Consider the following 26032-nt stretch of genomic DNA (forward strand, 5'->3'; position numbering starts at 1 on the left):
AAAGACAGCACCCAGCTGCTGCTCTTAATACTTCATTAGTTAAAGTAGCAGCTGTCAGCCTGAAAAGGTTTCAGCCCTGCTGATTGTAGTTGTTAACATGATTCTGTGTCAAATGACTCAGTTCAGTTCTGCATGTTTGTTTGTTTAGACAGGAAATTACACATCTGAAAGCTGCCATTAAAACAACAAGACTAAGATTGAAAACTGCAGCTCTGTGGGAGATTAATGCCAGAATTGCACAGAAGTTACCCTGATGAGCAATTCACCAGGATGGTAGTCCAACTGGCTGCATGCAGGAGCAAAACTACGGATTCCTGGTAAAGAATTCAGGAACTTGTTGCCTAAACATTAAAARGTTTCCCAACCACTAGACATGGGGTTTGTGAACAGCTTGCTAGAATCAGAAGTCAAATTCTGGTGTTTCTGTCCCTTTGCATAGCTAAGTGTCTGATTTTTCAAACTGGTGGTTTTAAAGGGTGATGAAAGATAAAGATTAGGACATTTGCAGTTTCCAGTTCACTATTAAAGGCTGATGTGCTGTTAAGCAATTCCATATATGCATATTGGAATTGTTTCTGCATTTTCCCTCCCCACTGGGCTGCTTGAAAACACAGCTAAAATTAGCAGTTAAGAGTTTTACCTTTTGATCTGACACAAGGGATGCATACACTTATAAACTGGMAAAGACACCAACAAGAACTTTGTGCACATGGAATATTCTCTTTCATCTGTAGTTTAAGTGCAGTTGTGTAACAGTAGMATTAATAGCACAAGGTGATATTAGGCTCCATGCCACAAGCTATACAAGCTACCAATTGATGCAAGAGAATTGTGGAAAAACCTGAGGAAATGGGAACATGATAATAAATACCAAGAAACTGTTTCTTTCTCCCTTACAGTATTCATGCATAAATACCAGTATCAATTCAGGAATACCGCATCAAGTACTGCTCCTTGTTGAGTACCTTAAAACTTTGTATCTTGATAGTTTTTAAGTTTTGTGAGTGATTAACCTATAAATGACCTATGACCTATAGTTCATTTTCTGCCAAAGTGAAGTGGAACCATCACACTGATTATTCATGAGAGGTGATTCCTTCAAGTTCTGTTGGAGAACAATTTCMTTCATTGAGTTAGATTGTTTCTGCAGTTGCCAATCTCCTTTGCATTGTAAAGAAATGTGAAATTCCCATTAGAAATGGTCCAACTTTTCTAAGAATTCAAAATCATTTGCATAAATTATTTAACAAATATTTGATGCTGTTTCTCAAATTTGAGCTACACATGAATGCAACGTATATGTGTGTATGTAAGAGAGAGAGAAAAGCAGCTAAATAACTTTCCAAGTAAAATTTGGAGCATTTATTTTGCATCATTTCTGCAGTAAAAATATGCTACTGTTGAAAAACAATTGCTGTAGAAAGAAGGCTGGCGAGATCCTGGATGGAGCTGACAAATACTTTTTAGGCTGATAGATGAGTGGGGGGAACTCTCAAAACTGCTCTTCAAATTCAATTCATTAAGCTTAATGGGAGAAACTCCCGCCAAGGTATGAGCTTCCAGTTCATCATGCATACAAACCCCMAATTATGCTCTCATTTGTTTTTCTGCTAGGAGCTTTCTTAAGAAATAAGTAAGCAGAAAACATAGCTGAAATCATAGGCTTGATAAGATTGTTTTTACATAACAGCAATTTTTAATATAGCATACTTAATTTAAAAATCTAAAAAAAAAAAACAATTTTTAATATAGCATACTTAATTTAAAAATCTAAAAAAAAAAAAAAAAAGGAAGAAAACTTTGCCAGGTGAGAACTTGGTTTTTAGCATCAGACAGAGAGAAAAAATTGCAGATAAGTATTTCTTAAAAGTGATTCTCTGAAGATCTTGGTTTTGACATCACAGTTAATAGTAGCTACTTACTTCTAGCAATATCCAATAATAAATAATTAATAAATAATAATTCMAAGTAATCCAAGTAATTAATAAGTAACAAATCTAATAATAAAGTAATATCACAATAAGTGTTGCAGTAATTATGCATTATGCTTAATAAGGCMATGATTCTGTCAACCCCACACATGTTAAGGGATAGTTTACTCTGTACATTGTCCWAGTAATTTGAACAAGTTATTTTACAGATAAAGGTATGAGTCAAAGAGAGTGAAATTCTTGAATCATTCCCTAAATAAACAGAAAAAGCCACTATAAATAATAGAAGCCATGACAGACTTTTCATCTTACAAATAAAGAGTTTGGCAGTTGAGACCAAAAGAATCTATTATTCATACYGGAATTCACTTACTGATGGGAATGCACAAATTCTTCCAGAGTTACAAACAACAAAGCATTTTTAGTTGCAYGCATCATTACTACATGATTGCTTTGGAAGTTCTGTCTTGTAGGTTTTGGGGTTTTGTGGCTTTTTCTCTTTATGAAAATCTCCCTCAAGCACTCTTTAATTAACAATTTTTGATCTTGACTAGTCCCTGTTGAAAGTAGGGCAAATGCAGCCTTTCTTCTCTGGCTTGCTGTGTCTACAGTTTGGGGTAGGGAAGCAGAGATCTTTCTGAAAGACAGAGGAGTACCCATTCTCACATGTAAAAACTTGGTTTTTGTTTACTATCATCGTTCTGTTAATGACTGTGAAGAGAGACTTTTCAGATATTCTCAAGGCTGACATCCATCCTCATTACAATATTAGTGCAAATCTATCCTTTTCTATCASGACTTGCATTAACATTTTACTTTTGCCTACTGCAGAGAGCCATTTATWTATTTATTTATTTATGGGTARTTTAACACGAGCACACAATTGCCCTGCACTAAATACTGGTTGCATCTTAAACCAAAAGTATCACTTAATACTTTTTAGAGTCCTCATTGCTGAGAATAAACTTCATAACTAAGGGAMAGCAGGCAGATTTTGGTTCAGACTGGCTTTCCCAGGAAGGCAAGTTCTAGATGAAGGATCTATCAATTTTTATTTGGTTGTCATAAGTTAAGTATGAAACTGAATTGTATGTTTTGACATGATACCAAAAACAAGGTCAATTTTAATATTTTTAATACTTCTGGAGAWCATATACATATGTATATACATATATATAATTTYATTGGTCAATACAGTGCATCAACTTGTAAAAACAATTGAATGCTTTAGGAAATTAATTAATACTGGCTATTTGCCTTTCTAGAGTCATAGCACTCTTTCCATGATTATATATCTAGCTGTCACTGAGTTGCAGTTGCAGAGATGTCCTTTGCTTTGTGGAGAGATAAACTGCATGATCTAACAGGTCATTTTCTATTCCTAACTTCTATSGCTCAATGAACAATAAATAATATTACTGTGTATATGTAATGTCTTTTTCCAGCAATAAAATATTGCCCACAAGACACAAACATCACTGAGATTGTGATATAATGCATCAAATGACCAGAAATAATCAATATATCAAACACAGTATAATTTTTCTATACTATGGGCCATATTTAACATTGCTGTTTCTCAACAAATCAATTTGGTTTACCTCACAAATTTAAAAAAAAAAGAAACATGAGAGTTATAAATCCTACAGAAAGTTATAAATCCTACATTCTTGCTATATACACTTATAAATAAGTTGTATAAACTGAGACTATATGTTTTCTATTTTTCTTCAGAAAGAATGTTAGAGATCAGTATCTCTGTTAGACACCAAACAAAAAATTTGGTCCTAGCACATTTACAGTGTTAAGGGCAGAATATATAATCAGAGATGCCCAGAATACACTGACATTTTATCTCACATGTTCCACAGCTGCAGTCTGAATTGGGATAGGTGCCTAGAGAAACTAAATATTTTCACCAGTGATGATAAGCTGAAGGAGAAGATAAAAATTACGTATTTGAGAAGAGCAGAGTACCCAATTAGGTAGTTACATTGGTCAGATATGTCTTCATGAGGATGCTGGGTTTTTGTTTTCACACGCCTTACTTAGATCTGTCCCCTCAGATAAATCATAAATGTAATATATGGGGTGCTTTTCTATTTAGATAGCAATAAAAAAGAACAATAATCTTTGCAGTTCATACTGTTTAGMAGTTAAATCAAGTCTCTGAATTCTSCTGGAAAAATAAATGTATTATCTCAATTTTTAAAGATACAGCTAAACATGACAATATTATTTCCAATATTATCACAGTCCCCAAAGCCTTTGTAATAATTCCTGGATGAAGTCCAAGGAAAATCGATGCTGTGTCTTCTATCTCATTGTACTAGAATAAAAGGTATAGCCAGTCCTCTTATCAGCCAGGTAATAAAAAGAAGTATTGTACCAGATGCTCTTTATAGTTCAGGTGCCTTAAAAAAATAAAAGCGCATTAGTTTTCAGCTTTCCAAAAGGTCAAGATTCCCAGAAAAAAAAGAGCTTCTTCATTTTTTTTGTGAAACACACACAATAGCAAAAGCTTAGGCCAGAGAAAGCAATGTGCTAATATTGCCAGTAAAATGTCAAGATCCCTTCCTAACAAAGCAATTTCAACAAACAGATTTATTTGCTTTTGCAAATTAATTTCAGCCTTGGGTTGCAATATAGGGTGCTCTGCATATTCCCATAAATGTGTGAAAMTTTAAAATCAAATGATATAATTATCTGTTTGAATTTCAAGGTGTTTCGGTATTTTGAATAGAAAATTTCTTCATTATGCTTCCCTACGCAAAATTTAAATCAAAGAAACTTCATTTAATGATTAAACAAGTATCAGATAATGAGTTGAAACAGAAAATCCAAGAAAATTCATGAAATTGCATTAAAAATAATGAAAAAGAAAAAAATGTATAGTTTTTCTTAAATTTCTCATTATTAATTCACCTCTACTAATTTCCCAGCCCAAGTAGACCAAATATTCTTTCCAATGGCATAACTCCTGATGAACTTTACCTTTTTTCATGTCTGAACACTGCTATTTCTTGTTTATACATATCCCATGTTAGTTTAATGGAGACTCAAATCTATATGTATGTTCTGTGTAGTACTGTAATTAAAAATTAATTCAGTCTACCTGAGGATTCACCTTAGGGCTGAATTTTGTCAGTTACATACCACGGAAATCTAGAACAATCCTGTTTTATGGATGTCAAGCCTACCTGAGAAAAACTCAATAGATTCACTGCAAAACTTTGCAAAAATAGGTGTTTGCTCCTACAAATGGGGAAAGGTTCACATCCAAATTCAAAACACACTATCATGAGCAAAATATCTTGTATCAGGTCTCCTTGAAGGCAAGAAATTAGCAATTAATTCAGTCTTGCCTTGGCCTACAGTATTGATTTTCTTTCCTTTCCAAAACTCCCACAGAGGCTGTGATAAAACGAAAAAAAAAAAAAAAAGTTATTAAATTCTTGGAACCACTAAGTTCAGAAGAAAAGCACAACAAGGAATATCACATCTGGTCTGATTTCAAGTCAGACTTTCCTGCTGACAGGAAAATAAATTCAGAAGAAGGAAAAGAAAGAGAAAGAGAAAAGAGAAAGAGAAAGAAAGAGAAAGAGAAAGAGAAAGAGAAAGAGAAAGAGAAAGAGAAAGAGAAAGAGAAAGAGAAAGAGAAAGAGAAAGAGAAAGAGAAAGAGAAANAGAGAAAGAGAAAGAGAAAGAGAAAGAGAAAGAGAAAGAGAAAGAGAAAGAGAAAGAGAAAGAGAAAGAGAAAGAGAAAGAGAAAGAGAAAGAGAGGTCCTATTTCATACATCTTCTGTTAATGCACATATTTTGGTTGCATTCCATTTCTGGGCATCATGCAACATAGCAGCTCTTTTTTGGGGAAATTTTATATATTGTCGTGCTGTGGTAGCATTTTGCTACTCTTTTGTGAGAGAATTCTTTGTTGGAAATGTTTTATCCCCAGAGATGTGACTTGTTTCTTGCTTTAGAGAAGACAATATCGAAGTAACATCTTTACGCTTGAGGCAGAAGTTAATGGGATTTTTTATAATCTCAGTTCCCAGAAGGGATTTCATTCTAGTCACAGGCCAGCTCCTTCTTGAATTCTGTCTTTCAAAGAGGTAATTTTTTACACCTGYAGCTCTATCTTTGCTGCAAAGAGAGACAGAATCATAGAATCTAAGAATGGTCTGGATTGTAAGGGATCTTAAAGATGATCTAGTTYCAAACCCCCAGCCATGGGCAGGGACACCTCCCACTAGACCAGGTTGTTCAAAGCTCCATCCAACCTGGCTGTCAACACTTCCAGGTGCAGGGTATCCTTAACTTCTCTGGGTAATCTGTTCCAGTGCCGCACTCACAGTACATTTCTACACTCACAGTAAATTTCTACCCAATATTTAACCCAAACCTACCCTCCTTCAGCTTAACACCACCTCCCCTTGCCGTGTTACTGCAAACCAGTGTGAAAAATCCCTCTCCAGCTCTCTTGCAGGCCCCCTTTAAGTTGGGGAAGGTGCTGTAAGGTCTCCCTGGAGCCTTCTCTTGTCCAGGCTGAGCAACCCCAACTCTTTCAGCCTGCCATCATAGGAGAGATGTCCCAGGCCTGTGATCTTCTTCATGCCTCTCCTCTGGAYTCACTCCAACAGGTCAACACYGTTCTTATGCTGGGAGCTCCACAAGTGGACACAGGACTGCAAATGGGGTCTTATGAGAGCAGAGCCCAGGTGGAGAATCCCCTCCCTATTGCAGCAGCCAGGCTGCTCTTGATGCAGCCCAAGACACAGCTGGCTTTCTGGGCTGAGAGCATGTGTTTTTGGGCCACATTGAGATTCTCCTCCACCAACACCCCCAAGTCCTTTTCCCCAGGTCTAGTCTCAATCCATTCTCTGCCCAGCCTGTATTTGTGCTTGGAATTGCTCTGACAATTTTGTCTCTGTGACAGCCCACATCACCCATAAGCTCTCTTAAAATGCAAACTGATTTCTAGATATGTGSCTTCCAACAAAGAAGACTGTGCTGTGACTTCACATTTTTCAGTAYTTCACCCTTCTGTTCTTCACCAAGAAAACGATCTTTTTAAATGCATCCCTCAGCCATTGAACTATTCACAAAGTGAAGATGGTAGAAATAGTATCATCTCTGCATTCCTGGCATCTGAGCCTTATCATCAGCACTGTTTACCTGAAGGATACAAATGCTTATTGAAAAGATTGAGAYACAAGGATTCTAATAAAAGTTAGAGGTCTTGTTTCCCATCACTTCCTGGTTTCCTGGTTTTCCTGCCTGCAGGATGAGTCACTTTACTCAACCCTAGACTCTTTCCATTTCTGTCAAATATGAGGACAGTATTTCATGGTCAGTGCTGCAGTGGTATTCAGGATTTATGGGTGACAATATCTGCCTACAGAACATTGAAAAGAATAAATAATTCATCAACGCCACTAATTTCCATGTCTTGACTTGTATCCAAATTTCTCACCCAAATTTATAAGAGTTCAACCTAGGACTTGAGTAGAAACACAATCTATATAAAACAGAAAAAGAAATACTGGTTGCTTCAATAGTGTATGTGAAAAATTTATACCAACTAGAGGTAAGTATTTTGTAATATAAAATTCACAAGATGTCTCTGGCTACAAAAAAAAAAAAAAAGGCTTAAATTCTGACTGGGAAATCCTCATGTTTAGCATCTCTAGAGGCTTACAAGTTTTATTGTTAGTATCTTCTACAACTCATGGAATAAGTATTTTTCTTAGTGTCCCTAAAATACTAACATGTCACTCACAGATCATTGTTTTTTTTCTGTTGATTTCCAATATTTGCATCTCATTATGATGTTAAGACAACTGAAATAGTATTATTTCAGTTGAAATAGTATTGTTATTTCAAACTGTGAATTAGGATAGAAATATGTTACAGCAAAGCCAGAAAGAGTTACTTGTTGTTCTATTTCTGTTTGTATAAAACTCTTCCTGTGTGGGATTTAAGCTTTTCTTACATTTTCCTGAAACAGACAAAAGATAATTAATGGAATATGAGCAGCTATTATGAAAGCAGTTTAAGACACACCATACTTTAGAGGACTAGTAGATAATAGCTATCATAAATTAAACTAGGTGAGGAACACTTTGTTTTGTTTGCTTATAATGTACACAAAGATATTCAGCTAGAGAGCTGTGATGAAAAGTACTAAAAAAACCAAAATAGATTGCCTTCAGTTTTAAAAAGGTCAGCTATGGGAACTAATGTCCACTAGGGAAAACAACTCAAAGAAATGTTCTGAGGATCTACTTTGCAGATTAATTTTTTTAACCWACTGAAATTAGCATAAGACTGTGATAGAAAATCCTGCTGCTGAGATAAAATGAAATTTTCTACCTCCTCTAGGGAGATCTGTTCTTTGAAACCAACCTAACAATGGTAGTAGCTACCCATTATTCCAAACATAATAAAATGATTATGCAACTACTTTACTGAGGATTTCAGTCACATGTGGTCCTTGAATATCCTACAAAAATTATTAGCAGACTTGGAGTCTTGCYATCTCTGGGAATTTCTACCATATTWACTATCCCAGAYTAAGTTCTGTGGARAATGCAAATAGATTCTATACATAATAGCTGATTGAGAATATTATGAAACACGGGAATTGCAGCACATGACTTGAGCTGCAAGTATTCATCTAGATTTTAATTCTGCAAAATGCTTGTTGGTATCTCCAAGTTCYGAAACATCTTAAAAAAGCTGGCTCTCAGTCTCATTGAAAACAGAGTTGAAATATTGTCAAAAATTAAACTATTAAATTCAAACTTTTCTTTAAAGTAGTGTGGTTTTCACAAGCTCCAGAAGAAAATGGAAACTTCTTAGGAAAAACTAAAAATCAAGAAAAAGAGAAAACATTTTATTAAATTSACCATTTATCTCCATAGCCTGATGKAGACAAAGTTTCTTKCAGACTGCTCTCTTTCAGGCATTGAAGCCTCATGAGAATAAATGTGTAACTTCATAATTAACATCTCTATCCCATGAGAAAYAAGACACCTATGAAACAATCTCACRAGCTGAAAATGATCACTCTAATCCATTCCAAGAAGATGCTCAATACATATAGTATGGTAAATTACAACTTTACCAGTGTTAAATTCACCCAAGATTCATTCCAAAGGCTAATACATTCTAATTTGCCAAGAGCTAGTTGGRTATTTAGCTCCAAAGTTGTTACTGGTGAATAAGAAATTAGGGCTGTTTCAAAAATAGTGTGGTTATATGAGTAGACAGTTTCTTTATCATCCTCATTTTTCAGACTAATTCATTTTGAGATCTGAGTTCTTATACTAAATGCCCTTATTAATCATAGAAGTCTTTTGTTCCCTTATCAGATGYTTAAATTTTCTGTATTTAAGCAACACTCTGGCTTCAGTCACTRTAGCTTTCTCAGAATTTTAGGTTTTACAAGAAATAAGACTATTGATTATGGATTATTACCAAGACAACAAACTAGTCTATATTAAAAAAAAAAAATAAACAACCCAAGCTCAAAAAAAATTTTTCTTTTTTTTATCTATATATGTAACCTGCCTTTATCAGTAAAGAGGAATTTCATTAACTGCAGTTATCTGCAGAATGCTGAATTACTTTTTATTTGGTGCACAAGGAAACATATGGTCATGGGTGGAGAAGGAAGAAGGCAGGGCAAAAGAGTTCTTTTCTGCTCAGGGAGTTAGGGCATTTCAGGGGAACATGCCAAGCAGCTGGGATAGGGCTATGGCTCAAGGATGAAATGTGGAGTTTAATGCTGCTTCTTTGAAAATGCAGCCCTCCTAAAGAAACACAGCCTCTAACCTGGGCGAGACCAACTGAACCAGTCAGTTGTATCAAGAAGCTTGGTTCCCAGAGAAGGAATGCAGAGCCCTGTCCTGACAAGGAGAGAAGATGACTACATCACACTAGGAACACACAAGAAGTATCACAGAGTGAATTTCATGAAAAATGCATAAAATGAGGTGGAACTATTCTTGCCTGGACAAATTTTAACTTGCAAGAAACTAAAGTACAAGCATTTGGAAAACAGAGAATATGAAAGAATAGAAGAATATTTGCAATTAAATTCTCCATTTGCATACAGGCATCAAAACTCGTATTTCCACAGACTAAGAGCATCAATCTTCCTGAAGAAGTGAAATTCCATTTTATATCCAGGAGATCTTGAAGGATAATTACTCAAACARCCAAATGAAAGTACAGATATATGTATGGTGCGACTCTTCTGGAGCTGATGAAATTACTTTAACGTAAAATACTTAACATAGTAAAGATTCTGTCACAAAGGTTTATCAAAAAAAGAAGCATTTTGCATATATCTCCAAAGTCAGTGGAAAACAACTGTGTTAACTGGTCTATCTGTCTTTCAGACTGTAATTGAACTGTCTAGTGTAATGAACAAAGCATAGAATAATGTGCATCCAGTTTGCCTTTGTTTATCCACAATGTCAGCCTGSTTTGGGTTCAATTTTCCAGGCAGATTTCTCTATTAATGTCCATATAGTTTCTTTCAAGTTTACCTTTCCAAAGCTTAGCACTGCTTCAGGCACAAGACTAATTGCAGCACTAGAATAATAATTGAAGTGTTTTTCTTTCTGTCACTGTTCTATGTAAATAAATAAATTGAACCATTTTAGGATGCCATGAATTACATTAATCATGGCCTAATATGCGCAACTTTTCTCCTCAAAGTAGCTTAATATCCTCACTAAATTCAAGCATGAAACATTAGCCATCAAAAATTCGCCCTGAACAACAATCTCAACAAGTTCTTAAATACATTAGAAAAAGAGGAAGAACCGGCTTTTCTTTTTCACTCAAAAGTATATCACTCAAAATGTTTTTCTATGAAATAACCTTTATTCTACTCTGGGAATTTTTCCACACAAGTACATAGAAAATTCAACTTAAGTAAATGTTCATTACAATATTTTGCAATCAACACAGGCATACAAAATGCGTGTTCACTAAGGGTATTTCTGGAGTCCTGATTTGCCCTATGTAAGCAGAAATTCCAGTAAAACTGCAATATATGTCCACTTTATCCTTTGAACGTGAACCAAATCTCAACAAAATGAAGAGAAAGCATCTGTGCGTTCTCAGGAATTCTGCTGAAGTTTAATTGAGCTTGTAGAGATCCATTTGGGGCTTAGAGGGATAGAAAACTATCACTCCTGCTCTAAAATGTATATGTTCCTAGGGCRATAAAATTTTTCTGCACATTCATAGTTCTAGTCTTCCAGAAAAATATTATATTGTCTGGCAGGTTTTATGTACAAATATAAAACAGCAGARACAGTTTTATTGCATGAGCAACATTACCGAGAAGACTAAGAATGGGCCAGGACTGTTCCCCTCTCAGTAAATACCACCATAGCTGAACATTCAAGAGTCCAATTCTTGCAAGCATTCAATTAAGGATTCTGCTTAGTAGCAACTTCAAAAGTACATACCTAAGGGGGAAAAAGCCTAACCAACCAACCAAAAAAAAAACCCCAAAGCACAAACAGCAACAATAAAATGCCACAATGTATCCTTTCCTTACAAAGTTTAGGTTATAGCATAATTACAGGTTTTGACAAGTTTTAGTTGATAAAAATGAATGGGAAGATGTTTGCATCTGTCTATGTATTTATATATCTATATTCATATTATAAATTGGTTCTAGTTACACCTGATGAATGGGTGAGATCTTAATTCCCAATCTCCATTATTTCTAATTAAATATGGTAACTGAATGATTAGGCCATGCTCTTTTCTCTACAGAACAAATTGTATGCTTCTTCCTAACAGAATGGCTTGTAAAGTCAGTGAATGCATGTCTCTTGAAGTTCTGAAGGAATATGCCATTTGTCTGTAGCCAAYCCTGCATCACTTTGCATGTCCTGTATCACCAACCTCATTGATTAGAACAGGAATGCTTGGTTTATTAAATTCTATGTGARGTTCAGATTATCCATAGGCTTCTGCAATYATATGGTGAAGGGAGGGSAGTTCTAATAATGTTCTAACCTCTYACCCTTCCTAAGAACAGCTACAGAATTTCAGACTTTTCTCTCCATTCATGGAGAACTCCAAAAGAAAGCAGTGCAACCCTGTGTCATTAGATCAAATTCTACAGSAAAGATTTTCCAGAGTGAATGGGCTGGTTCCTACATGGCCAAGTAAAGTTGTAGTTTACACTACTGCTGCAGGTCAAGGAGTCAGTGTAACAACAAGGAGGTTGGGCACAAAATTCACAGAAAATTGCCATCAATTTATCTGCCAGAAAAGGTCAGATGCAATATTAAAAAACATCCAACCACCCCCTTTATCCTACAAAAGAAAAGATCTTTTATTTGACAAGTCACTTAATCAAGTATTATGTCATATTCCTGTGACCTATCTTATACCGTGAACTGAGTTTCATCACTTCTAGGAAGAGTGCCTATGGCTCATGATGGTTGAAGAGCACAACTTGGATCCTACCAGCTCCAAGAAAAACAGAAAAGAAAAATAAGAATTAAAAATAAATAAATAAATAAATAAAAAGAAGAAGAAAAGCAAGAACGACTTCCCACCTGAAGTAAACATCAATATATATAGAACAACTTTCCTAAATAAGAACAAGGAGCACAAAACATGAAGAAAAGTATACTACTGCCAGTGTAAGGTGCAGAATAAATATTTAAAATTATCCAGAAGACTTARAGGAGCTGGAGGATTTAGAGCTGCACCCTGACATTTTATATCACACATACTTCACAGGAAAGAAATAAAATATTAATATGTACCTGTAGGCATTACAGGGGCTAGAAACGGATATGAGTGCTTGTACACATAYGCTACTAATGGTATAAATGCAAACAAAGATTATCACTTCAACAAAAATGTCATACTTGATCAGGATGTTGAAAAATAACTGTACTGGAAAATGTTAATCTACTTTTAAAACACCTGTGATTGACAGTTGATGTTGAAATCTGGATGAAAAATTCCAATAATGCTTCATGCTAATGATTTGTTATTGGACACCATTACCACTGACTACAAGTAAGCAGCAGGATTAGCAACTCAGCATGGTCCTAAGTATATTATGCTGCTAGAAATAACACCTCTGTGTGGTACAGCAACCTGATTCCTGGCTTTGCAGGAACAGAAATACCACTCAGTAAAATCAGCAAAAGGAAGTACAAAATGAAGGAGAGCAATAAGACCAAAAGGGAACATGAATTTCTGCAACTGGAGTTGTTAAAAATTAGCAACCAATAGTTATATTACCTTATTTGCTACTCAATACATAGTGTCCCTGATCCTACAGTTGGACTGTGACAAAAATAATTGAGAAGAAGGTTCTTCTATAGCTGCCAACACATTAGATCCCTACCACAGATTCCCAAGGAAGTTGTGGATGAATATGTACAGTCCCCTCCCAGAATTCTTCAGTAATATGTTCTGGATAACAGTGTCTGGCAAGGTAAGGGCGTAAGTATAAATAGTTACACAAGCAGCATGAATATTTGGAACACATGAACAAAGCAGTACTCAAAACTTTGTTTTGTGTCAGAAAAGATCTACATCGTACTCTCCAYAAGGGTGTGGCMRAATGATTCCCMTTGGGYGCTGTGARCAGCCTGCACTCAGACAATGGACASGCAATACAGAGCAGAACTAGTAGAGACCCATATGTCAGGGGTACACAAGTGCACCTGGTGGTGCTTTCACCAATAAGTGTGCCAAGGGAATACGGGAATCAGCTAAGGATCACAGAAAGTTGGAATACCAACATCACCAACAGGGATTTTGTGTCAATATGGAAAGCTGCATGACAGTGGGGCTAATCTGATATGAGGCAGGGATAGAACTTTCCAGGATTCAGTATAGAAAGGTGTTTTGAAAATTGTACCTTGAATTTAATATTTTTAAATGTCTATTATTGTGGTTTATCTATTGCATTACTGACACTGATCCTAAAGATGCAGCTCACTGATTTTTCATTAACTAGATGTCTAATAAAAAAATTAACTGCTTCAGTCTTTCCTTAAAATATGTGCGTCAAGCAGTTTTTCACTGCAACAGCATGTGCTATTGCTATCATTCTGACTCTATAGCATTTCTGAGGTAATTGATTGCAAAGAGAAGAACAGAGACTCAGGTCAAACTCTTTGGAGCAGCAGCAGAATCTTGTTTCAGACTTGCTGTTATCTTATTGTTAGTCCTGAATTGCAAAGAACATAAGAGATTTTAAATAACAGTTTTCATTTCACTGAACTGGGGAAAGCAATTATATCTTTACAAGCTGGCAAATTCAGTAAAAGTAAAAAGTTGGAAGAAACTGCAAGTCTTAACATATGATACCTGAACCTGATATATCACCTTTGGCTGTGAATGGCAAAGCACAGTGGTTTTACAGTTTTCTTTTAAGCATGAAACACTAAATAAATTTTAGATTGTTTGGTTTCCTATAAAACATTCTAATGCAACATCTAGAGGAAAGGTTGTCATTATTTCTTGTTCTTTGCTCCAAAAACAAGACCAGAAGACACAACACATTCAGGAAATCAAGTGAACTGGTTAATCAAATCAGTMATTTTGTTCATTATTACAGCACTGGAATAAGTAATTTGCACTAGTCCTTCCCTTGATGCTCATATTTGCCATAGWACACAATCAGTATTTTTATAATTAGATAAGTATGTTTTCTAAGAGTTCAAAGTGTCAGAATGCAAGAAGTATTTTGACTAGCTGCTGTCAGTTCCAAGGCTCAACAGAGCCCTAATTATGTATTGAAATACTACTAGGTGCCCTAAAGACCGTTATGGAACTTCTCTAGTCACTTCTGTAAACACATAAAAATAATTTTAATTGATAGCTTGAACTCTGTTACTAATTGACAATGGAACTGAAAGAAAGTTTGGTGATTAACTTTATGTGCAACCAAACTGTTTTGTTATTCAGACCAAGACAAATTTTTAAAGCAAAATGCATACTGGGTTAAAAAAATCTATAGAAAAATGATGTTTGGGCAAACAAAAAAAATCCTCTGAAAATTCTGCTAGGGACTGAATTAAAAGGTGCACAGTATTTGAGGTTAATGAATTACTTGATACAAATCCACAAAGTAGCTGAATGTAATAGAAAGKTTTCTTGGAACAGACACATACGTTCCTTATCCTGAAGGACAGTGGACATAAAAAGAACAATTAGGAATAAAARTATGTTTAATTATTTAAGACATGTAAAATGTTTGTAAAACATTTGCATCATGACTAACTTAAATGTAAGGCTTGTACAGRGATATTTAAATCAGTGTGAAGATTCCTCTCAACTTCCATGAGCTCTGACTCAAGAACAGATCACAGCATGTTTTCTACAACCTTGCTACTATGAAATACACAACCATAAAACACAAACTTTTTTAATCACTGCCATAACATGGAACAGGGATTTTTCTGCTGCACCAACCTTCGGCTTATTCCATCTGTTCCATTACACCTKCAATCTGGAACCAGCACAGGGAGAAAGGCTTGCTCAGCTACTAAATCAGAAAAAGAAGTATATGAAAGAGCTGTGCAAGAATAAAAAAAAATTAGCATAAAGTCTTGATTCAAAATAGACTGGACAGCAAAGGAATTTCCAGAAGATCTGAATGTACCTAATGATGGTGGCAAATTCATCAAGGGAAAAACTGACAAAATTCTGTCTGCTGATCCTTGTAAGAACTTTGTAATTTAAGACCTTTTTGCCTAAGAGATGGTATCATTATGACAGAACAACATGACAATTTAAATGGTAGTAACAAATTGTTGGCATTGTTGTCAAAATTGTTGCTAGCATTTGTTTCCTCACACCCATCATTGCAGGAGCCTGTTTGAATCAAAAGGAGAATGCTTTTCCTGAAACTTTAGTACAGAAGGATCAAGACAGGTACTAAATATTCCTGCATAATTTACCTAAGGAGTATTTTTATAAGGAGYAAGATGAAGAGCGAATGAGTAGGAAGGATGGGGAATTCAATCTCAGCCTTTAGTACAAGCAGGAGCAGGCTGAATTTGTATGACAAAACTGAATGCAACAAAARGACTGGTTTTGTACATTACACCATCAACTTTTTTGGGGTTTTTTTGAGAATCAGGAAATCACCATTCGATCTGTAGAAGACAGCAAGGCATTATGTAGAATTGAAAGCAGAAACTGAAATAAAGCACATCTTGGGAGAAGAAATAGTTACATTAACATGGCTGTTCTTACTCTGACATACCCACAGAAGGAAGGTCATAGTTTAATAAGATGCTTTCAGAGCAGCATGTGGGTTCTCTTAAATTAAYATAGAGGTTGTATATTTTTGGACACACTTTTCCCCATTTTTCTTTCCTTTTGGGAGATTACTGGCTCTTTTGAATCCATTCTTAAAATATTAAAGTCAGAGACACCTGACATTCTCAAGGTGAAGCATCCCAGTTCTTTCTCTTGTTCCTGTCCTAGGGGAATAAATGAGGTCAGAGCCTCAGTGGAAACAGAACTCAAGTTTGAGGAAACGTTCCCTCTTTTTATCAGACATTATGGAAAATTATCAAACTGAAAGGGTAAATGAGACATGTCTCCTTTTGATGATTTCTCTTCTTAATCCCTCATGGTAAACAASCAATTATTTTTACAAATAAATTTGTGAGTTTAAATTTGTTGTCCTGATCCTACAAACATTTCAGATGACCAAAAAGAATTTTCMCCTGATGTAATCTGCACAGTTAGTGAGACCCTCCAAAGCGATAAAAAGCTGCCTTTAACACTTGATCTCCAAGTCTTGGTGTTTGAAAGCAGCTGAAACTGAACAGAAGTAAATGTGGTACTAAAGTTTTGCTCCCTATCTCTCAACAACAGCATGGCAAATCATGCCAAGCACCTTCAAATTCTATTGATAGAGAGGGGAATTCCAAATGAAAACCCATGAATACTTGGTTAAAAATTAGGGAGAATGTTGGAAGACGATAATCTATGGGTAAGAATCTACAAAATACAGTTTTCAAAAATGTCTTTGAAACAGTGACAAACATCAACTGACCATCAGAGGGTTAAAGATTAAATTTGCATAACAGGCATCTGCAAATCAATTCCTTGTCTCACTCATACTGCTTGCTGACAAGCTGAGCAGAAGAGGTGAACAAATTCTGCTTATACACCTTCCTTACAAATCTTAATTTTCCTATTTCCTAATTAGAAAAAAAATACTGAAGTATTCAGCTTTTTCACTGATTTTGCTTCWTGACTGCAAGACATATTTTTGAAGAAAAATTCTGATCATCCATGTTAAAGACAGCCAAATAATCAGGTCAAGAAACGCCTAAGTAGGTCTTGGGATGTAACAAATTTTCAAAGAAAAACACATCTTCRAGTATGCTTTGTTTAATGTTATGGTTCATAATAGAATGTATCATTGAACATTATCACTTCAAAGCACAGTGCTTCTAATGAACCTTTTTATTCTTTTAGAGGATGAAGTGTTTACYCAGTAACAAAGGAAATGTTGCTGACAGATGTGTGTGCTAATTACAACAGATTTGTTAAAACCACACAACCACCATCCACTGCAGAGACTTCACCTGACTGAGCAAGCAAAATGCAAGTGTGCAGAATCAATCACAGGAAACAGAAAGGAATAATGATGGACAGTGGATGCTGGAATATCAGCCCCATCAGCATGGCTGCTTAGATGACATTAATGCTCTTAGCAAAACAAGAGAAAAAATTTATATGAGTTATCTGTGTATGACATCTGGAACAGATTCATCCTTCAAATCTTACAATAAATGTTGGATCTCTTCACATTAAAAAAAAAAAAAAAACAGACAAAGTACAAGCACACAAAAACAACAGTGCAGAAAGAAGTCAGTTCTAGAGAAGGGAGTTTTCTGTTAATTTAACAATGTTAAAGGGATAATAAAATAAAACTTCATAATATATCACCTGGCAAAATGWGGTGACAGCAACATACATATTCCAAAGACACTAAGATTAACAGATACAGTCAGCAAAGAAGGATAAAAAGAAAGGTCAGAACAAAATAAGTGAGATCCACCTGAAACTCTCCTTGTAGCAGAAAAAATCAAAAATCTCTCGCTTTCGCTAAAGGCTTTGTTATAAAATTCAGATTACCAAATCATGCTGTATATTTTTCTATCATGAATGCCCCTCTAWCCAGCCACCTATCCCAATAAAATTCTAAAAAAATGAACTCTCTTTAAAAAATGCATCACTGTCATATTTGGTATGTATTTTCCATAAATTTCAGAATTTGTAAAATGAGGACTGAAAGACTGACAAATGGAAAGCATGATATTTGTATCTTGTTATTTCATAAAACTACTTTCAAAAATAAACACTAAAATGTTTTGGGTTTTTTTTAGAAAAAAAGCAATCCCATGTGCACATGGCCAAGAAAAAGTGCATTTAATCATTTGGTCTGTGTTCTGATGTTAGTCAAAGCAGTACAGCTGTTCTTTGTTCCTGCTAATCAGACYGTTTCTGACTGCAATCAGTTGTTCAATCTAATTTTGCTCTTTGTATATCCAAGTCACAAAGTTCAATCTATCCAGATGAAGATAGAATCATATTTGTTGCACAGTTTACATACAAAGCAATATAGGAGGATTAGCTAAATATTTCACCTTTAGAAAGAATGTGAATATCAATTGATCTCTATTTCCACATCTGGTTTAGCAGCAACAGAAACATTCAAGTAATAGAAGTTGCTGAGATGGGATGAAAATCCCTGGTAATTCTGATAACAACCTACAAAAGTTGCCACTTCATCTTCTAATGATATGGCAGTGCCACTAGGTTGGTTTGTTTTTTTACTGCAATAATGAAACCTAAGAATACACCCTTCAAACTTCCCTGTGAAATTCCAATTGGGATAAAGCAGATCTGTGCATTTGAGATTCATTGGGCTGGMCAGTGCAAAAGGACATCTCTGTGCCCATGCAGACTGGGAATACTACATCACACTGCTGGACCAAATTGCTATTGATTGCCATCTGGTAGAACACTGTACTCTGGGAAGCCTTCACGCAAGCCACTACCTTTTGCTAGTGAGGAATGCCTTCAAAAAGTGGATTTACTTCTAGCTTGCTATTCATRAAAGAGTACATTTTATGCATCCACAGGAAGTGATAAGTATTTTTTAGGAATATCACACGTGTAGTACTGTATGGTATGTATAGACATATATATATGTATATATTTTTCTTAAATATTTCTTGTGACCTTTCAGAATTGTTTACAGAAAGCTACAAGTCCATAAATAAACCTATTTACCTGAAATACTGGGTAATTTTCAGATAATGTATGTTACAAAAGAATTAACTGCTGAGCCTACACAGCTGACTAGCAAACCTGAGGAGTGACATCAGCAGGATACCCTATGAAGACATAAAAAAMCCAATCCACTTCCTTATTTTTGGTAAGTGAAGGGGAACGTCTGGACCTCGAAAGTTCATGTGCTAACAACCAGATTGCACTAGGATGCCTAATAATACTTCAAAGGAAATAAATGTGATTCAAGAGGACTAAAGGATGTCTGCATACTATTGGATGATCATATTTAAGTTTAGTTCAGCTGTGTATAAACTCCTTSAAAATTTCTAGGAATACCATCTTTCCCATATGGTGGTGGCAGGGGGCATCTCATGATCTTGAAATAAATCTGTAATTCCACCCTTTTGTCTCTTAGTCAAAAAATCATCCCAAARTGACTTCAAAATAATGTATCCAACTWTTTTTTTTTCTTTTTTAAAGTCTGTGTACTCTAACCTCTTCCTTTCAGGCTGCTGGGACTATTATAGCTTAAAGTGTAAGCAGTAATCACCATTTGCAAGTAGATGGCACATTATCACAGCATATTTATAAACAAGATGCATTTGAAACATATGTCTCAGTCACACAGGAAGACTTCTGAGATCATTCCTTGATGAAAATTAAATATAGCTTTATATAAATTAAATATAGCTTTATATAAGTTACAGTTTATACTTCAAAGATTTTATCAGTTACTAGTAGCATAGATGTGCTCAGCGCACTTAGTACATTAAGAGCCATTGCAAATCTGTTACCGAGAAATTTACAAATGACACAATTCAAGCAATGAGCTGAAGTAAACTGACTCTGTGTCCTTTTACACTTTAAAGTAAAATCAAGCTTGATATCAGTAAAACAGAATATCCAGGAATGCATAATTGAAGAGCTTACTTCCTATAACATTGCTCATCATCTCATCCAAAAGTTAGAAGACTTGGAAATACTGCTGCTGCATCTCCGTACCATGCATTCTATTTCAGTTTCACTAACCTTTTCCTGGACACTAATGTGTACAAGAGCAATTACAAAGTGGATTTATCAATTATTTGAGGCAGAAGAAAGAAAGTGAGAGGAGATAATACATTAAAAATAACAAGATCCAATCTTATTTGTASAGTAGAATGATAAGAGTTAAGGATGGGAAAAAGCCTTTAAGATTCTTGAGTCTAATCATTAACCTATTACTGCCCAGTCCCCTACACAATATAAAACAAAACCATCATTAAAATCAAAAATGCCAGTACATTTGCTGATATCAAGGAACACTTAGGTACAAGAGTGAATGTTTTCACATCTACAGCTTTCTTTGGTACATCTTTTGGTCTGATATCTTTTAGACTTTGATTTAAACTGATTCTTGTAGGTRTCATTATATCTGACAGTCCATTAGCTAATCACATAAAGTCTCTCGATCATAGCTAAAGATGAGAATTATTGCGCATTTTCTTTTTTTCGAGCCCTCCAGAAAAGGGACTGAGCCACTCAGAGCAAGCAAGATCAGTCTGTCATCTGGGAGCCATAATAAACCCAGTCCCAGCAGTTCAGTTTGGWCTACTTCTTATTTCAACATTTCACTTTAATAAGGGCTTTCAATGTAATATTAATGAAGGTGTGTGAAATAATTTCCTTGTTGGRCACCAATTAGGCTGTTGAAACACCTTTACTGTCACTATAATTTTTGATAATTTCAAAAGTGTGTACTTTCAAAATTGARGTATCTATGCCACAGACCATATAGAGTGTCATTGGATAAGTAACATTTCAGATTTTTATTTTAAATATTCTCCTGCATCTAGGATATGCTAGGCCAAAAGTATCCATACCAGATCTAAAGTTACGTAGGTACACATCCATGATCCCATGGAAACACTGTAAAATCAATATACCAGAAATATCTAGTTATGATGGAAAGTACTAAAACAATTCACTAACTTGATGTAGAGCACTTCAGTCATTGCATGGCAAGTTCATTATTCAGTTCATGGTTTCCTGAATTCCACATCATTTGTTTCCACATTATACTTTTTATGATCTAGAAGTTTGATATTTATTTATATTATTGTTGTGGTTCAGCTCCAGACATCAAGCAAGCCCCTGGCATCCACTCACTCACATCCCCACCAGTGGGGTCAGGGAGAGAACTRGAAGGGTAAAACCTGGAGAACTCATGGATTGAAATAAAGACAGTTTAATAGGGAAAGTAAAAGCCACACACACACAGGCAGAGGAAAACAAGGATTAAATTTACCACTTCCCATGGGCAGGCAGGCGTTCAGACAGTGCCAGGAGAGCAGGGCTCCATCACACATGAAGAYGACATAGGAAGACAAATGCCTTCACTGCAAACTTCCCCTCCTTCCTCCTTCTTCCCCCTACTTTCCATACCGAGCATGATGCCGTATGTCAAACACATACATAAGTAGTAAAAACCGGGTATAGATTTGCAACTGAACTTTCTTCTTCCTCAGCTTATTATTTCCTAAGATCAAGAGGGGTGAATTATATTCCACTGTTAAATCTACCTAGCTAAAATTTATATTTATTTCCCATTCAGCCTCTTACTTCTAGTTATTTGCTTTGGCATGGCTTTGGGCCACGTCCTTTGCAGCTGTTGTTTTATCTCTGCACAAGTTCTTGCCCAGCCTAACTTCAGCAGATTTCTTTCATTTGATAAACTAAGCAGACAAAGCTAAAAATTACCCATTGTGAAACAATTTCTATGATCCTAAGAACATATAAGATTTATTGCTGTATTCCACAMAATTTTTTTAAGATCCATATTTAAGTTTGGAAAAGAAAACCAGAGGAAGTTTTCTATCACGAAAACCATACACAGAAGTAAGATCACTTCCCTCCTTTTATTTTCTCTACCTCTGTGTATTTGATCTTTTTGACACTAGAGCATAAGGGGGGAGGGAGTGTCAAAGTTGTTTGTTCCTTTTGAATTCATAGATCCTTTCAGAATCACAGTTTCACATGCTTAGACAGATACCAGAGCATTTCATACAGCAAAATCATGTCTCTTTGAGGGGGATCTGGTTAAAAAACTTCAGAGTGATGTTTATTACAAGAAATGGAGTATAACGGAAGAAGTCATATAGATAATCACCTCACCTCTGTTATAAATAAAAAGTTTTCTGTACTTTCCATTATCCTTATCCATTACAGGGTTTTGTGCTTTATTTGCTCCTATTAAAGATAGCTCCACTGAAAAAGAGTGGATACAGCCAGGATGCTGACAAAGAAGAGATTCTTACCTCTTCTCTTGCACCATGTGGTGAAGAACACATGCAGTTCCAGATGGTGCTAACAGAAAATATGATTGGACTATAGCTTTCTAAATCCTTCTGCCCACTCCAAAACACACATTACTGCTGTAATGGCACAAAATAAATAATCTCCTTCTTCTGCAAATAAGCAACGGGGAAACTTGAGATTCAGTAAGCTACTTTACTATCACACATGATGTTAGCTCAAAGATTAAGGAGAACCCTTCTAAAGACCCATGAACAATTAGTCACACCCTAACACTTTGCACCCTAAACATTTGTATGCTATTGTAAGTCAGAGTGAACACCACAAATATAAGATGTGACGATCCTCACTTGGCTGTTTGCACAGAATTACTGAGAAAGCAAAGATAATTTCTTTTATTCTGCCAGATTTCTTGTAGCCTAACTCACTTTTAGTGAATGTGTACGTATTCAACAATGGAGTGGTTCAGCAGTTTCCCTTGGGCTCTTGTTTTATTGCCTAACTGTCCTTAAAAGTTTAAGATACAAATGAGCATCCCATAATGAGCAGTTATTCTGAAGATGATAGAAGGCAGCACTGTTAAGGCAGAAATTTGCTCTTTCCATTTGTACATTTAACTGTAAAATTCTTTCAGTAAATCAGTTTTATTACAGAGGAAAATGACACACACTATCGGTCTACTGCCTTCAGCACTGATGATTAAGAAGGCTCTTCTGCTTCTGGCTTATTCTGTAGAACAGAGAAGTGCAACCTCTTCATACATCAGTTTAGTCTGTCTTTAAAAGGGTGACACTGACACTTACCACTTTTGCTCTTTCAGATCTCTTCAGACATTTGAAAGAACCTGAAGCATTGCTACATCCTAATGGGATTCTGGCTGCCATGCAATGAAACTCTATCATTTCTGAAGTTCYTCTGGCTAGGAAAAAAATGGCACTAAAAACCCAGCCAAAGCTGAAAACAGGATTTACCAAGTTYATAGGCAGTGTTTGGTGAGGTATTYCAGAATTYGTTTACTGTCTCCAGTGCTTAATTGCCTAATGAATCAGGACTATTGCGAAAACATWTATTTGCAAGAATAGAAGGGAAAAGATACAAGAGAATTTTTAYACACACTGTCATTTCTGCTTTTTTTGTACTGACTTATCTTAAAACATCCTTAGTTGGATGAACATAATTCAACACTTGGTTGGAGTATGTGTTTGTTTGACCTTGTTCATCTCTTCCAATATTTAGTAGGTTCTGTTTCCACCCCTCAGCAAAATCTCCTGACTTCATCTGAAATGGTAGACAAGCCCCTTCATAMCGAGTGTTTGGGGCAGTGAAATTGGACAAAGTCAGTCCTAGTACAGTTGGAAATAGAACCTGGAATTGCATTATGACAAATATTTCATTCTATYAGTTTTCCTATCTACTGCCAGGATGAATGTCTCAGATTCTGTGTTTGGGGTGAGTACAATAGAGCTATTACATTGAATTCACTGCAAAAAGGCAATAAAATAAGGAACAAATGAATACACGCAGTGGCTCAGATTCCTGACAGTATGGGATTGTTAACAAGCAATCAAAGGAAGACAAGTGCCAGAAGACTCCTAAATGTATAGCTTCAGAGAGATTTAGACTAAAATTTCTGACAGCCTCATTTTTACCCTATTTAATTGTCTTTACCAGAAAAAAAAAGCAAAAAGCAGAATGAAATAATCCTGACTTACATTAAAAAGAATATATGCAACCCATGAGACCCAGTACAGAGCTCATCTTTAATGATCTTTAAACAGGCAGATATGGAGCACAGTACTTCATGAAATGATTGCACAAAACATGTTGGAATTCTGAAAATTCCAAATACGGGTTTTATAATTGGATTCGTAAACTTGCAATTTAGGAATCTAAAATGTCTAGAAAATGAATCTAGTTTAAAAACAATCACAGTTAAGCAATCAATATATAACAAACCCCAAACTTTCTTAAATCAAAATGCCGCACTGGAAGCTGTAAGTACAATTACAGTTGGAAATAGGTAATACATGCAGGATCTCATTATTAGGGATTAATAAATACACCTGTCTTGAAGAACTCATTAGTCAGCAATGACAGTGAAGGAGAAAAATTTGGCTGTYGTAGCCAGCCACAGCATGAACTGAGCCAGATAAAAAATGTTTAATGTGAGCACAGGCTGTCTCTGGCAAGGTGTTTGCACTAAAGATCTAAGGTATTAATGGTTTACAGTGTAAGGTATGGGCTTATGCACATCTGTRCAAAATTCCATCCACCCTTATTCAAAACAGATGAAATCTAAATAAAAGCRGCCCAGAGGAAACTCATTACTTAAAATCAAAGGAATTGAAATTCTACACTTCAAATAAAAACAGAAAGAGCTTGGGAATTTGGTTTGCTCTGGTACTGTCTGTGTATGCTCACAAACATCAATAAGGAAACTTTTAGGATGAAGTGTACAAGAAAAATATTCAGGTGGGTCTTAGTTAAGATCCAGACCACAAACCAGCAAGGTGCTAACCATCACAGGAAGGAGAGGTCTAGAGCAGAACACATCTGCTACCCAGGATCTYCTATGGAAATCAGAAAGGAACTTGKAMAGGGAAGAGATAAGTGACCAGTTTCGAAATGAATGCAAATCATTTTATGAAAGAGATTACATAATGAGATAATCTACAGAAGGAGATTAATGAGATAATCTGTGGAAGGTTGCATTGATACCCCAGATCCTTTGAAGTCTTACATTTTAAGAAARGATGGTCTTGTGACTGATGCAGTAGCCAGAAACCTGTTTTATYTCAAACTTTCAGTATAACATTGCTCAACACAAAGGACCTTATTTTTAAAACATCTAAACTCTTAAAACTGAACACTTTCTTACAGAAAAGAAGAGCAGRATGTACTCTAAAATTTCTCAGGTTACATAAGTACAGCTGAAAAAGTTAGCAATTTTCTGTCTCAGCTTTAAGTCTTTACCTGTACTGCAGAAATAATACCATTGTTTCAGAGATGTGAAGCATCACTGTTAGATATCACYGTGGTCAGTTCAAATTAAAAATGCTGTCCTTTAGCAGTGCTAAATCTTTATGGGACTGAAAGAAAATTTAAATCAATTATTGCTCAGCAGGAAAGAAAATCCAAAGTGAAACACAGSCAAATGAGAGGTTAGGCACCCTGACACAACCTTCTAATCGGTGGGATGCCAAGATCCATCAAAACAAGCCTTGACCTGTGTGAACTAACTGGTAATTTAATCACTCAAAGCAATGTGCCCAAGCACATACTTATGAGAGTCACTTGCTCTAAACAGACKTTTTCCTTTGAGCCTCTGTACCAAAGAAAACGAAAAACTAGGATTGCTATTTAATTTCTCGGTTGAGAATTAAATCAGTAAATATTCCATAGAAATTCAGAGAATAATGCACCACAAAGAGATTATTTGTTTGCCTGTTTTCCCATCTTGTTTGTGTGAACAAGCAGGC

This window comes from Malurus melanocephalus, unplaced genomic scaffold (assembly GCF_030028575.1).
Source record: "Malurus melanocephalus ecotype Western Australia unplaced genomic scaffold, MMel_1.1 scaffold_19, whole genome shotgun sequence".
Lineage (NCBI taxonomy): Eukaryota > Metazoa > Chordata > Aves > Passeriformes > Maluridae > Malurus > Malurus melanocephalus.